The sequence below is a fragment of the Clytia hemisphaerica genome, unplaced genomic scaffold (genome assembly GCF_902728285.1).
Source record: "Clytia hemisphaerica strain Z4C2 unplaced genomic scaffold, Clytia hemisphaerica genome assembly, whole genome shotgun sequence".
Taxonomy (NCBI): Eukaryota; Metazoa; Cnidaria; class Hydrozoa; order Leptothecata; family Clytiidae; genus Clytia; species Clytia hemisphaerica.
The window spans coordinates 8979-21485 of NW_027104054.1; the positions used below are offsets into that span (position 1 = coordinate 8979).

General features: G+C 36.0%; 1 long non-coding RNA gene across 1 annotated transcript; it reads left to right on the forward strand.

Annotated features, from left to right (window-relative positions):
* The first annotated feature begins 1865 nt into the window (after positions 1-1865).
* Positions 1866-3874, forward strand: LOC136811980 (uncharacterized). Its single transcript, XR_010847314.1, has 3 exons — positions 1866-1896; positions 2849-2941; positions 3765-3874. It is a non-coding gene; the product is annotated as an uncharacterized lncRNA (long non-coding RNA).
* The last annotated feature ends 8633 nt before the right edge of the window (positions 3875-12507 follow it).

Sequence of the window (12507 nt, forward strand, 5' to 3'; positions counted from 1 at the left end):
AACATTGCTTGCGAAAACGAAAGTGACACACAAAAAACAAACCAACAAACACACATACAGACTACGGCTATTAATATATAGAAAGTTACTTTCACAAAGTGCTCGAAAACGTTAAAAATCGACCTATCAAATTTTCATTTTAAATTTGGCAATCGCAATAGCCTTTACATGATTAAGAGCATTTTTCAGTAACTAAACACATAAATTTTAAAAATGAAGGGTCGAAAGGGTATAAAATCTTCATCAAAATCAATTTAATTTACTTTTACCGAAATTTTCCTCAGGTTTTTGGTGCTAGACTAGATAAAGTCTATGTAAGACTGGATCTACCTCGAAACCCATATTTGATGTATTTTAATGAATTTTACCAGATTTTTTGGCCTTTTTCGACGATTTTTCTTCTTTTCATTGAAATTTCAATCTTCCTTTATATAACAAAAAGTCATTTAGACAGCTAATTATCATTTTTAACGACTGAAACAAAAATACTGATGTATCATGTAATTATGCTTCTGTTTAATTTGATAGGTCGATTTTTAACGTTTTTGAGCACTTTCGGAAAGTAACTTTTTTATTCAATTGAGCATAACTTTTGATCTAATGAATCGAATTTGATAAATGACCTATCAAAATTTAAGTTTATCTTTCTTCTTTCCAATGAAAGAGGAATGGTTCTTTTAAAATTCTTAGCTTTCAAGAAAATTAGTTTCAAAGAGAGAAACTTTTTTGTGGCGCACCCGGTAGCAAAATTTTCAGATATGGTTACTGACCATTTTCTTAATCTACGTTAAAAAACGCTTGTTTTAAAACAAAACCTTTTAAAGTATCTTGGGGAAAATAAAATCAAAATTTACAAAAAGTTTGAAATCGATTTTCAAGATTTAGTTCGAACGCTTTATTGTACATCGGGGGAAAAAGGGCAATAATTAGAGTCCAAATTGTTACAGAGCAAAATTTTCGGAACCATGTCGTCTTTGTTTTTTTTTTGGAAACTTTCCAATGTTGTTGAGAATCGTTAATTTATTAAGATTTGAAACATTGTGAAAGATTTTACTTTTTTTTGACACTGTCATGACATACTTGAATAAACTTTACTTTTTTCTTCCATTTCCACGTGATACTGCGAATGAAAGGAAAAAGTCTCAAAATGACATTCAAGGAATGTCGGTTAAGTTTCTTTTTGGGTTAACATTTTTAATTCAAATTTTCCCGTTCTTTCAATATTCCTTTCGAAATTTTGAATTTTATTCCGGGGGGTACTAGGTTTGCGAAGAACTAGTAAATTTTTCTTCTCAATTCCATAGTGGTACTTTTCACCTCAGATTTTTCTTATCCTGTTATTAATTTTAGGGCAAAATTAAGGTCATCTTTATTGAAGGATTTTACCCTGTTTTTACTACTTTGACTCTTCATTTGCCCAAATTTACGCGTTATTCCAAAATCATTGACAAAACCTATGGCACAAAGCACAAAAATGAGCATCCCCCTCTCCCCCTCTCCCCCCAAACAATGTTGTCAGGGCAAGCTAAGGACCGGCCAAGCAATATTTTTTTCCATTTTCTTTCTGGAGCTTAGTTCCCTTAATTGCTGAAATTATACTTAGGAAGAAGAAGAGTATAATAACTTATCATCATCAGAAAAGAATAGAATTGTATAACAAGCACATTGAATAGGTTTTAACTTTTGAAGTACTTGGTAAAAAGACGTCCTGAAAAATAGGGCCTTCCTTAAGTTTTCCGTTACGAGATGTGCAGTCATTTTAATGCGCCTTGAGAAGATTTTAACAAAGAATCATATTCGAAGAAATGATTGGTCACTTGACGATCTTACAAGATAATTTTCACAAGCTTTACTTTATTTTTCAGAGCATTCGAAAGAAAGCAAAGGGAGCGAGAGGTGAATATTTTAAATTTTATACACCCCTGTCTCAGTGACCCGGTGAGAACTTTTCACCCAGCGGGATAAATTGAAGGAGCCAAATGCCAATGGGGATGGGTGGGGATTTTAAATATTATTGTTTACAGCTAAAAAATCCAGTGGGGATTCAAAAATTTTTTATACTTTTCTCAGTGGGGATGAGAGTTCTATGCAGTTTTTCCATGGGGATGAAATTTCAGGGTATTTTTCTCACCGGGGACAAATTTTCGACCGATATTTCCAGTGGGGGGGGTCCCGCCGGGTCTGTGACACGGGGGTGTTTTTATTGATCTTGGCTTTAATATCTAAAGCTTGGGATACTTCTTGTCCTGAGCAAAATCTCAAAATATTTTTGCCTAACTATTTTCCAAAGTCGAGATATTTAAGTTACAAGTTTTTGGCTTTTAGGATGAAAACAATAGAATTTCAACTTAAGAACTGTGTAAGAACCCATTTTCAAAAGTTTCAAATTTTGATATCTCGATTTTGGAAAATTGGTACACAAAAATACTCTGAGGCTTTACCAAGGACCACTGAAGGTTTCTGCAATCTAAATATCTCAAACCATCTGATTACACCTTGTGTGTGCGTTTTTTTGTTTTTTTTGTTTTATTATATATCGTTGAGAAGTTTAATTCTGAGCACTATAATCTTTGGGGAAAAAAGTATTCCAAAAATTTTAGTACTTGAAGTTGAAGAAGAAGAAAACACTGAACTTTTTTTCCTCCAACTTAAGCTTTAGGTTGATTATGTTCGAGTTCACCATCTGAAATGACGTCAAATATTTGTGTATCTGTCAATCTGATTTCAAACTATTGACGTCATTCGCCCCCTTGCCAAATTCTAACCCAGCTCTCTCCCATGCAGTTTTTAACGTAAGGGTTGACAGGTGTATTGTGTATTATATTTTGATCTGTTTTTGTTTCTAAAGATTGAAATCGTGAACAAGATAGTGACTGAAGAGAAACAAATGAAGAGGCGTTACCAACAACAACCTCAATTATGGCCTGAAAATCGACCAAGGGTAAGTTGAGGAATTGTTAAAGGTTTTGTTTTTAAATAAGAGTGATATAGTTTTGCTTACTCATCAATTTTAATTCATAAGCTTTTTCACATTGGTATGATGTGGAGCAAGATTGGCTAGAAAGAGGAAAAGAAAAACATTTTTTTGCTTGTATCAGCAATACGATGATAATATATAATATAACATAACAATAGGCAGACACTGTCCTGATATAAAATATATGTCTGATATGAAATGGGAACACTTACATAAAAATAAAACCTTTAATTTGTGTGTTTTATGTTCGCCTCCCCCACCCCCGCCTTCGAGGACTGAGGCAATTTTAACCGCAACAAAACGGTAAATAGGCTCTAATTTATCGTCATCCTTAGTCATACATAAACGTACCAAACAGGGATGAGCTGGAGTTTTTACAAGATACTTCACTAATTGGTCATTTGAAGTGATAGAGATGACGCGTTTTTTAGAAAAAGTAACAAAATTGTTTTATCACTGGTTAACGACCAACCAAATCAAATAAGAGCGTGTAAAAACTCCACCTTGTCCCACCAAACATACCATCTCATACGAAAAAAAACACATAAAACGGTTATTCTCGATGAGTTGTGGTAGGGCTTTCTAAGAAGAAGTCAAAAGAACGAGATTTATGGCAAAAAGTGTTGAAGGTTTGGTTTCTTAATAAATTGCGCATGCGCAAAAAAAAAAATCTTGATATCGTGCTTCAAAGAACTGTTTGAAAATTTTGGAAAGTAAGACCATTTGATGAAGAAAGTGTCTGGCCTCTAGTCTCGTTTCTTATGACAAATTAATCATTTCTTTACAGAGAATGCCACGTAAGCGATCGAAGCCACGTTTCGCACCATCCAGTGGTTCAGAATCAATGGAATACGGTGGTGATGTTGAAGACGTCGGGGTATAACAACATTTTTAGATTCCAAGTTTAAAAAGGGATACAGAAGATTTAGCCTAGAAATCTAACCTAGTTTGATTCAGTCACCAGGATAAATCTGATGGTAAGTTGTGACTGAATAACCAACTTAGTAGATAGTATTCCAAGGCAAACTTAAAATCCGTAAATATAAAAAATCTTTAAAGCGCCGAAAACGCTATACTGCCAAAATCCGTGTGTCCTAGCCTTGTGAATACGGGCTGAGTTAACTAGGCTACAGTAGACTCTCGCTTATTCGAACTTCTATTATTGGAATCTTTATGTAATCCGAACTTATTCCCATTCCCTGTCAAAGAGCCCTCTCAATATATTTTCTATAGATCGGATGTCTCGGGCAAATAAGATTCAAGTTCGAATTAGTCGATTATATTTCTTTAAATCATTCACTGACTGATTTCTTTAGAATATAGTCTATTTTTCGATTCCTCTAGCTCAGTTTTGCTTCAAATTACATATCCTATGAACCTTATTCCAAACATTCAAAGAAAAAGCAAAACATTTCTGTTTCAAAAGTTTTGAAAAAATGATGCCCGGTATATATATATAGTGAAGATATGTAATATCTGTCATTTTAGAAAAAGAAAAGTATTGATATATAAATAACTCAAACTGATAAAAACGAAAAAAGTTAAGAATATTTTTGTTAATTGTGTGTATTTACGATTTTTTTGGTATTTTTTATTTTTTAATCATTCCGAAACAGAGGGTAATTTAGCAAAAAGTTAAAGGGAATTTAAATAGTGGTATGTGAAAGAAAAACCTAATCCAAATAAAGATAGAAGAAAAGTAATAGTGGAGAAACAATGAATTGCAAAAAACTTTTTTGATAAACACACTTCCGTAAGTTCATCAAAATACATACAAAATGGGGACAAATACAAAAGCAAACACATCAAATAAATTAAAAAAAAAAAGATACATAAACAAAACAAAACCCGAAGTCCCAGACTTGTGACTGGCATAGTGACTTTCCACGTGTTTAAGGGCCCACACTCAGTCGCCTTCGGAAAACATAGTAGAAAAAGGAACCTGTCCAGCAGCTTCCAAACAAATAACAGACAACAAACAGACACTACAACAAAATACAGTACAAAAGGGCAGAAAGACATACTGTACCAACTATCCCACGTACACTACAGGTGAAACAAACATTTGTAACAAACACAATCTTACATAAAAATAGAAAAAATCACACAAAAACTGAAAAGAATAGAATCGTAAGTTGGCCGAGAACCCGGTTCGGCGTGCCGCGACGGGAGGACTGCACAGGGCAAAGAAAAGTAGGAAATGAATACCTCCGATGCTAATGCTAATTCTTTAGACAGAAAAAAAAAAAAAAAAAAAAAAAAAAAAAAAAAACAAACAAACACACATACAATACACAAGAAACAATTTAACAATTTGAAAATATGTAAAAATTCTTCGACGGTTTTCCCATACTTCATAAAACAGTCAGGAAACCTGAAAAAACATTTGACAACTTGCTTCTTCAAGAAAGCGTTTGAAGCACCCTGGTTTCGCATTCGAATGAAAAGCTCAGTGACTCTAGGAGTCAGATCTTCAAACATGAGTGTGCTACGTGCTATCCGTAAAATTTCTGAAAAGACGGATCCATAAAAAATGCACGATGGGATGTTACTGTCGGCATGTGGCATCCTTACAATGAAGAAGGGAAAGGCATCTCTCTTATCAAAAAGTTTGTATCTAAAAATATTGTTTTCAACGGTGATATCTAAATCTAAAACGATGCATGGTTTCCATGGTGCTCAACTTTGAGATCTAATTCTTTAGGGTAAATCTGTTTGTAGCAATTATGAAACTCATCTCTGTCATTTAAGGCACACAAATCATCAATAAATCTACCTACAGAGTGGAAGTTATAGGCACTAGGCGAACTAGCAGAAATGAGACCTTTGACATACTCAGATTCAAAATGGTACAAAAACAGATTTGCCCAAAAAGGAGCAGGATCTATTCCCATGGGAATTCCAATGCACTGTTTAAGAATAGAATTGCCAACTTTGAAAAAGCAATTTTTTATCAGAAAGGACACACACTCTGACAGTGAAGTACTAGTAAAGAACCTATCATCCTTCCCTTTTTGGCCTTTTGTAGTCCAGTATGCTGAAGTATTTTAAAAACCAAGTTTATTTCTACAACCTAAATCAAACACAAAGTTAATAATTTTGGTTAAAATTTCAATGAGAAGATCGTGTGGAAGGGTTGTGTACAGTGTTGCAAAATCGAATGTTTAAATTCGTTTTGCTTTTTTCTTGGCATTGATTCTGTTAAGATGTCCAATAACAGGCGAAGAATTTTGTACAACCCAGAACTTATTGAAACTAGAAAAGAAACGAGATTTATGATGGAATTGCTCAACATGTTTGTATAGAACTTTGAAGACCATGGATACAGCACGAGACAGCGGTTTGGTACTACATGATTTGGAAGCAATGATGAAGCGGCAACCAATAGGATTCTTATGCATTTTAGGAATCCAATACATAATGGGGAGGGTTTTCATTTTGTCAGATAATGATAATCCAAATGTTTTACACAAGTTTTCGCTATTTTCTAAAATGGAGTTCAAATCAAGATTAGAAGGCTGATAGGTGTTATTTCCAGAGATTTCTCTAAGTAATTTTGTCGATTGTGACAATGACAAATCTTTTCTGTAAGGTTTCCAGATATGCCAGCACTTCTGGATTCTTTAGAATAGGTTTAGTGTCATATATATCAGTGTAGACCTAAAGCTCTAAAACAGCATCTAATAACATGAAAACCAGAATATGATTCTTCAATGGGAATCAAAACTATAAAGTGCACTTACAAACATCAATTTGTCAGATCTCACAAAATTAATAACCACACTGTCATCATTGACAATAAAACAAACGATTTTCTGTCAAGAGCCTTGTAAACATTCCAACAACTTCCATCGAAATGATCTATCACAGCTCAGTTTACCATTTTTAATGCGGTCCGAGGATTGAGCCGAGAACTCTCGCATAGCGCCCGAGCTCCCGCGCGGCGCGCGCCGCGGGGATGAAAAACTTCAATCTGTCAATCATTTTCTCAAGCGAAGTGTACGCGAAGTGATTCTAGCTTTACGATAGTGCCGCGGATCATCAATGGATAGTATTCAATTATCATTATCCCTTTATTTTCATTCCTAGAACTTTTGCAAAAAAAAGGAAAAATAGAAAAGTTGTATTTTTTACTGCCCTATTCACATACTTTGAATTTGAAAGATCTTCTATGTGGCGTTTTTTTGCAAACCTCGAAAAACTGATTTTTGTCCCGCCTTTGCGGGATTTTGGCTCAAGTGCTTGAGTGCAGCATATGGTACAAAGTCCAAATATGCGTTTCCCGTAATTTTTGTATGAAGAGTTAGGTCTACTGTATATATATACTCCGGAAGCACCGGAAGAGCTCTGGAGCTTTCTGGAGAGAAAAATAGTGTCTTTTTAGCTGCTCCGGAAAACTTTGGAAGTTTCCAGAGCGCCGGGAGGGTCCTACGAATAGGTGCAAAACAGTGAAACATAGAAAAGTTTCATTCTTCATTGCTTTAATCGAAATGAGCGAGGGGTTTGGAAAATTTTCTATGTTTAGTTTTTTGCACAAAACCCCTGTAACTATGGGCGAGCACCCTGTTGATAAGATGTTGGCTTGAAATCAAAAATGAAACCACTCAAAACGAAAGTAAAATCGGCCCGTACTGTACTTGAAATCCTGTATCTTGATATACATTAGCCTGGATATCCAAGCTCAAAATTTTAGAAAAAATAAGTTTTACCTCAGCCAGACAAAGTTCTAAAATTATAGAGCTTGGTTCACCTAGAAATCAGGTGAACCCCTGTTGACAGATTTTCCTGCATGAACCCCATGGCTGCAAATAAATATATGCACATAATGACATGCATAATTTCAAGATGGTACCCCAGCAGTGATAAATCAATTTAGAATGGCATCCTTGACCATAAAATATAGACAGTGTGGTGGAAAGTCTGTTAGACAGAAAGTGCAAAGTAAATTTTGGAGAAAATTTTTTTTAAAATATCCAACCCAAAACAGCACTACAAAATTGGCAAACAGAAAAGAAGAATTGAAGCAAAAGAAGGATATACCTTTAGTTCTTTACACGATGCAACCAAGTCATTAAGAAGATTAAAACAAGAATATCTATGCAAGTAATTGAAAAGAAAACAACCAGAACATCAAAAATTCCCATGTTTTGATCTTCACACTTCTTCCCTACCATTATTGTTATTTTTATTTGGATGCGTGGTCAAACACCCAAGGGAGATAATTAGATATTCTATTGTTATTTGCTTCGAAGAAGAAAAGTCAGGGAGATTTGCAAAGCAGCGTATGCGCCTTGCTGATCGCCCGCGCGGTCCACCTAAATATTTAGGCGAACACTTCAAGTCGGCTCGCATAATTTCTTATACGCGCGCCACCATTCAGATCTCTGATTCGCTTGGACCAACCAATCAGAATATCCGCATAATCATCCTCAGATGAGAATGCAGACGATCTAGGTAAACCAGACCGTAACATAAGAAACATCAAAATCAAAAAAAGTTTACGGGCTGGATATCCAGGNAAAATTTCTTGCTGGGCCAGATAAATTTGATAAAAAAAGTGAAAACTAAAAATTTAATTTTATTCATTATTTGACGTTTCGGTGTCTTCTTTGCACCATGATCACAAGTATAGTAAAAAAAATTCAAAACGAATTTCAATTTACAACATTCAAAAAAAAATCACAAAATTAAAAAATTACTACCGTAACTTGGTCTAATGTCGACATCCCTCCTCTAATTTTGACACCCTTTTATGAGCTGAAATTGATAGAAAGGTTGAAACTGTTTTTCTTTGCCTAATGGTCAGAGAGGAATTATTCTTTCTCAATCAGTGATTCAAGCTTTCATATTATTCCTGTCTCTAAAAAAGGGTGTCGGAATTAGACGAGGGATGTCGATATTAGACCAACTTACGGTACAAGGTAGTTACAAGTTGTTAAATTTCACAAAGGAACGCATACATCCTAAAAGAGCTCAAGGGGGAATGAAGAGACATGCTCATTCAAGTCCGGTTTGAGCTCCCTTATGATCAGCGTTTCTTTTATATAAAGCTCTTCATCCATCCGATAATTACTATTATGTAAAACTTTCATATTATCTATGGAAAAATCATGATTTTCAGTCATTATGTGAGTTGTAACCGCGGAGGGTTTCTCGGGGTTACAATGTTCTTTGTATCTGGTGGCGACATGTCTTTTGGTCTTACCCAGGTAGAAAGAATTGCAATTTGTGCAGTGCATTCCATACACAATCCAAGCTCGAAACCTTAAAGGTATTTATCTTTGAAATTAAAACAAATGTGCAATCCGAAGAGTGTGCAAAATTTGACCTGAGGTCAATTTGCGGGTATGTACCCTAAACAGTGCCATAGACTTTCTTTAAAACCTCAGACGAGTTCCCAAGAAATGGTAAAGTCAAAGAAACTTCCTTCTTTGGAACAGTCATGACAACGGTCTCATCTTGTACAGAGTTCATCTTCTTAACAAAACTATCTGCTAACGACTTCAACAGTTTTTCAGGAACTGTTCTTTAAAAGGTCCCTTTTATCACATCCCAATCTTTCTTGAAAAGTTCTTCATTAGAGCAGATTTTCCAGGCTCTATTAAGAAGATTCTTGACTAAATTGAGTTTGTACTTTCTAGGGGTGAAACTGTACCAATTAGTGTAAAGACCAGTGTGGGTAGGTTTGTAATATGTGCTTGTGGCAAATTTTCCTCCTAGCTTCATGATTTTATAACATAATGACTGAAAATCATGATTTTTACATAGATAATATTAAATTTTTACATAATAGTAATTATCGGATCGATGAAGAGCTTTATATAAAAGAAAGCTGATCATAAGGGAGCTCAAACCGGACTTGAATGAGCATGTCTCTTCATTCCCCCTTGAGCTCTTTTAGGATGTATGCGTTCCTTTGTGAAATTTAACAACTTGTAACTACCTTGTAGTAATTTTTTAATTTTGTGATTTTTTTTTGAATGTTGTAAATTGAAATTCTATACTTGTGATCATGGTGCAAAGAAACACGAAAACGTCACATAATGAATAAAATTAAATTTTTATTTTCACTTTTTTATCAACTACTTAACTTAGGACGATGGTGAAATGGCTGTGATACATAGAATGCAACCCCTGGCTTCTTAGGGGGGGGGCTAGAACCTAAAGTTCTGGCTGGGGGCTCTTTTTCCCTAAGATCAGGGGGGGGCATAGAATCAACCCCTGCTAGGGGGGGGGGGGCTAAGAAGGGGGGGGGCTCTTCCCAGGGGGGGGGCTTATTGTTTGTTTAGGTCTGTGACTGGGGGCTAACCTAACACTTTTCCAGAACTAAAAATTTCTTTGACATTTGGTACCTCTTAGTTAGTTCAAGCCTTTTCTAATTAAATTATTTCTTGTTTTTCTTTATAAGTTCTGATAGGTTAGTTCTATTATTCTTTAACTTTTATTTTTCTAGTTTATTTTGCTAGCTTTTTAATAAGCTTTTTGATAGTTCCAGTTTTTAAATTCTGAAGAGTTCAGATTTTTAAGCATAAATTGAAATTTTTTTTTGTATTTTGGTAGGGGGCTGTCTATTTCGAATTTTGGTGGGGGATAAATCTCAGGAGGGGCTTCAACCCCTCTGCACTCTCTCTGTGATATCTGGCCTGTATTTTCACTTACTGTTAAATCTCTTTGACAACAAATTTACTTACTTTTGGTTACTTTTGGTTGTCTTCGAGCTTCATGCTNCCATCTTCAAGGAGCAAATCTTCACCCAGCGTGCCAAGCCATACGAGAACTGCCGTGTACAAGATCAATTGGCGAAGACGCTTCTAACACCCTATCGTAAATTCTATTGACGACATGTTAAGTCATTTCAAGCACCCAAGAAGCTATCGTCACAATTCCAAACATTGGTCAACATTCATGCTGGTGGATTAGATTAACGAAATTCCATTCAATGATCGAATTCCGAGCAACCATCCAGGAAGAGAAGTCAAAACGCCTGAAGAAATTGGATATGTCATCAATCCCATCCAGAGAACGTGCCTTGAATAACTGGTATCCAGAATTGACAATTCTTCTTCAAAATCGAACTAAAAAAAGACCAACAACTAAGAGGAGTCCGTCACCATAGCTCCATTTATGACCCACTTGGTACGTTCACCTATCTACTTGAAGGAAAGTAAGCTTCTCCAGCAGATCTGCTGGAGAAGGGTGATGATCCACTGTCGCCAATGCAAAGTCAACAGTGGGAACAGTGGAAGAAGGAATCAAAACTGCTGGAAAAAGTTTCAGCGACCGATGCTTCCATCCCAGTGGATTTGGCCAGATTATCGATCATCGCTACACCATTTCTCAGATGCTCTTGTGATGCATATGGCCAAGCACATACATCAGACTTATCAACACTGCTGGGACATATCCATCATTGGTAAGTCAAATCGAGTTGCCCTCCAAAACGACCAACCATTCAACGATTAGAATTAAACAGCTGCAGTATTATCAGTAAAGATTTCAAACTCACTCCATAACGAGTGGATCCTCATACAAACGCTACTTTTGGACAGATTCACAAGTTGTGCTGGCATACATCAGCAATGAGGTTAAACGTTTTCATTATTTGTTTCCAATGTATCAAGTTATCCGAGAAATAGTGCACTTGATCAATGTTACGTACCATCCAAGGAAATCCTTCGACGACACCACAAGAGGATTGAAGTCAACAACACAGCAAAAGACAAACGTTGATCCATGGACCAGAGTCCTACAGCCATTGAAGAATGGCCAGTACAACCAACCAAATTGAAAATTGAAAACGAGACAAGAAGTCAAAAGAATTAAATGCAATGTGTGATGACCATAAAAGCACATCCTATCAACTTGGAACAACATACATCAAAGTGGCACAAGATGAAACGAATCGTTGCAACCATGCTCAACGGCGTTACAAGTTGAAGTTACCCAATTAATCATCATGGTAGAAGACTTGAACGAGCAGACGTGTCATAATTCGACTTGCTCAGTGGCAGAGTTACCAGAAGAAATGCAACATTGGAAGCCAATCAAAGAATTCCCTGAAGAAGGAGACCAATTGATTAAGTGGTCGCCATTGCTTGACGCAACATCTTCTCGAGTTGGGACGTATCCGCAATGCGGATACCATTGAAACAAGGCATCCAATTATTCTCCCAGGAAATGTATAACCACCAACCTCATCATCGACATCTACATCAGACTAATCAGCTGGACGTACCTCAACTCTTCATAAAGGCACGAGGTGTGGTTTTGGATTATCAATGGAACTCCTCGTTCGATACTCCTATGAAAGTGTTCAATGTCGTATCCTTCGAAAAAGCTCAACACAAAGAGGCTGATCTTCCAAAGGATTGGAACCTCACTCCATTCACGTATTGGTCTTGATATGTGTGGACCATTTATAATTCGTGAACGTCGTTTCAGACCTCAAGGCGTTATGGCATCATTTTCACATGTCTCAACACAGAGCTGTTCACTTCGAAAGCGTATGTTCAATGGATACTGATTCTTTC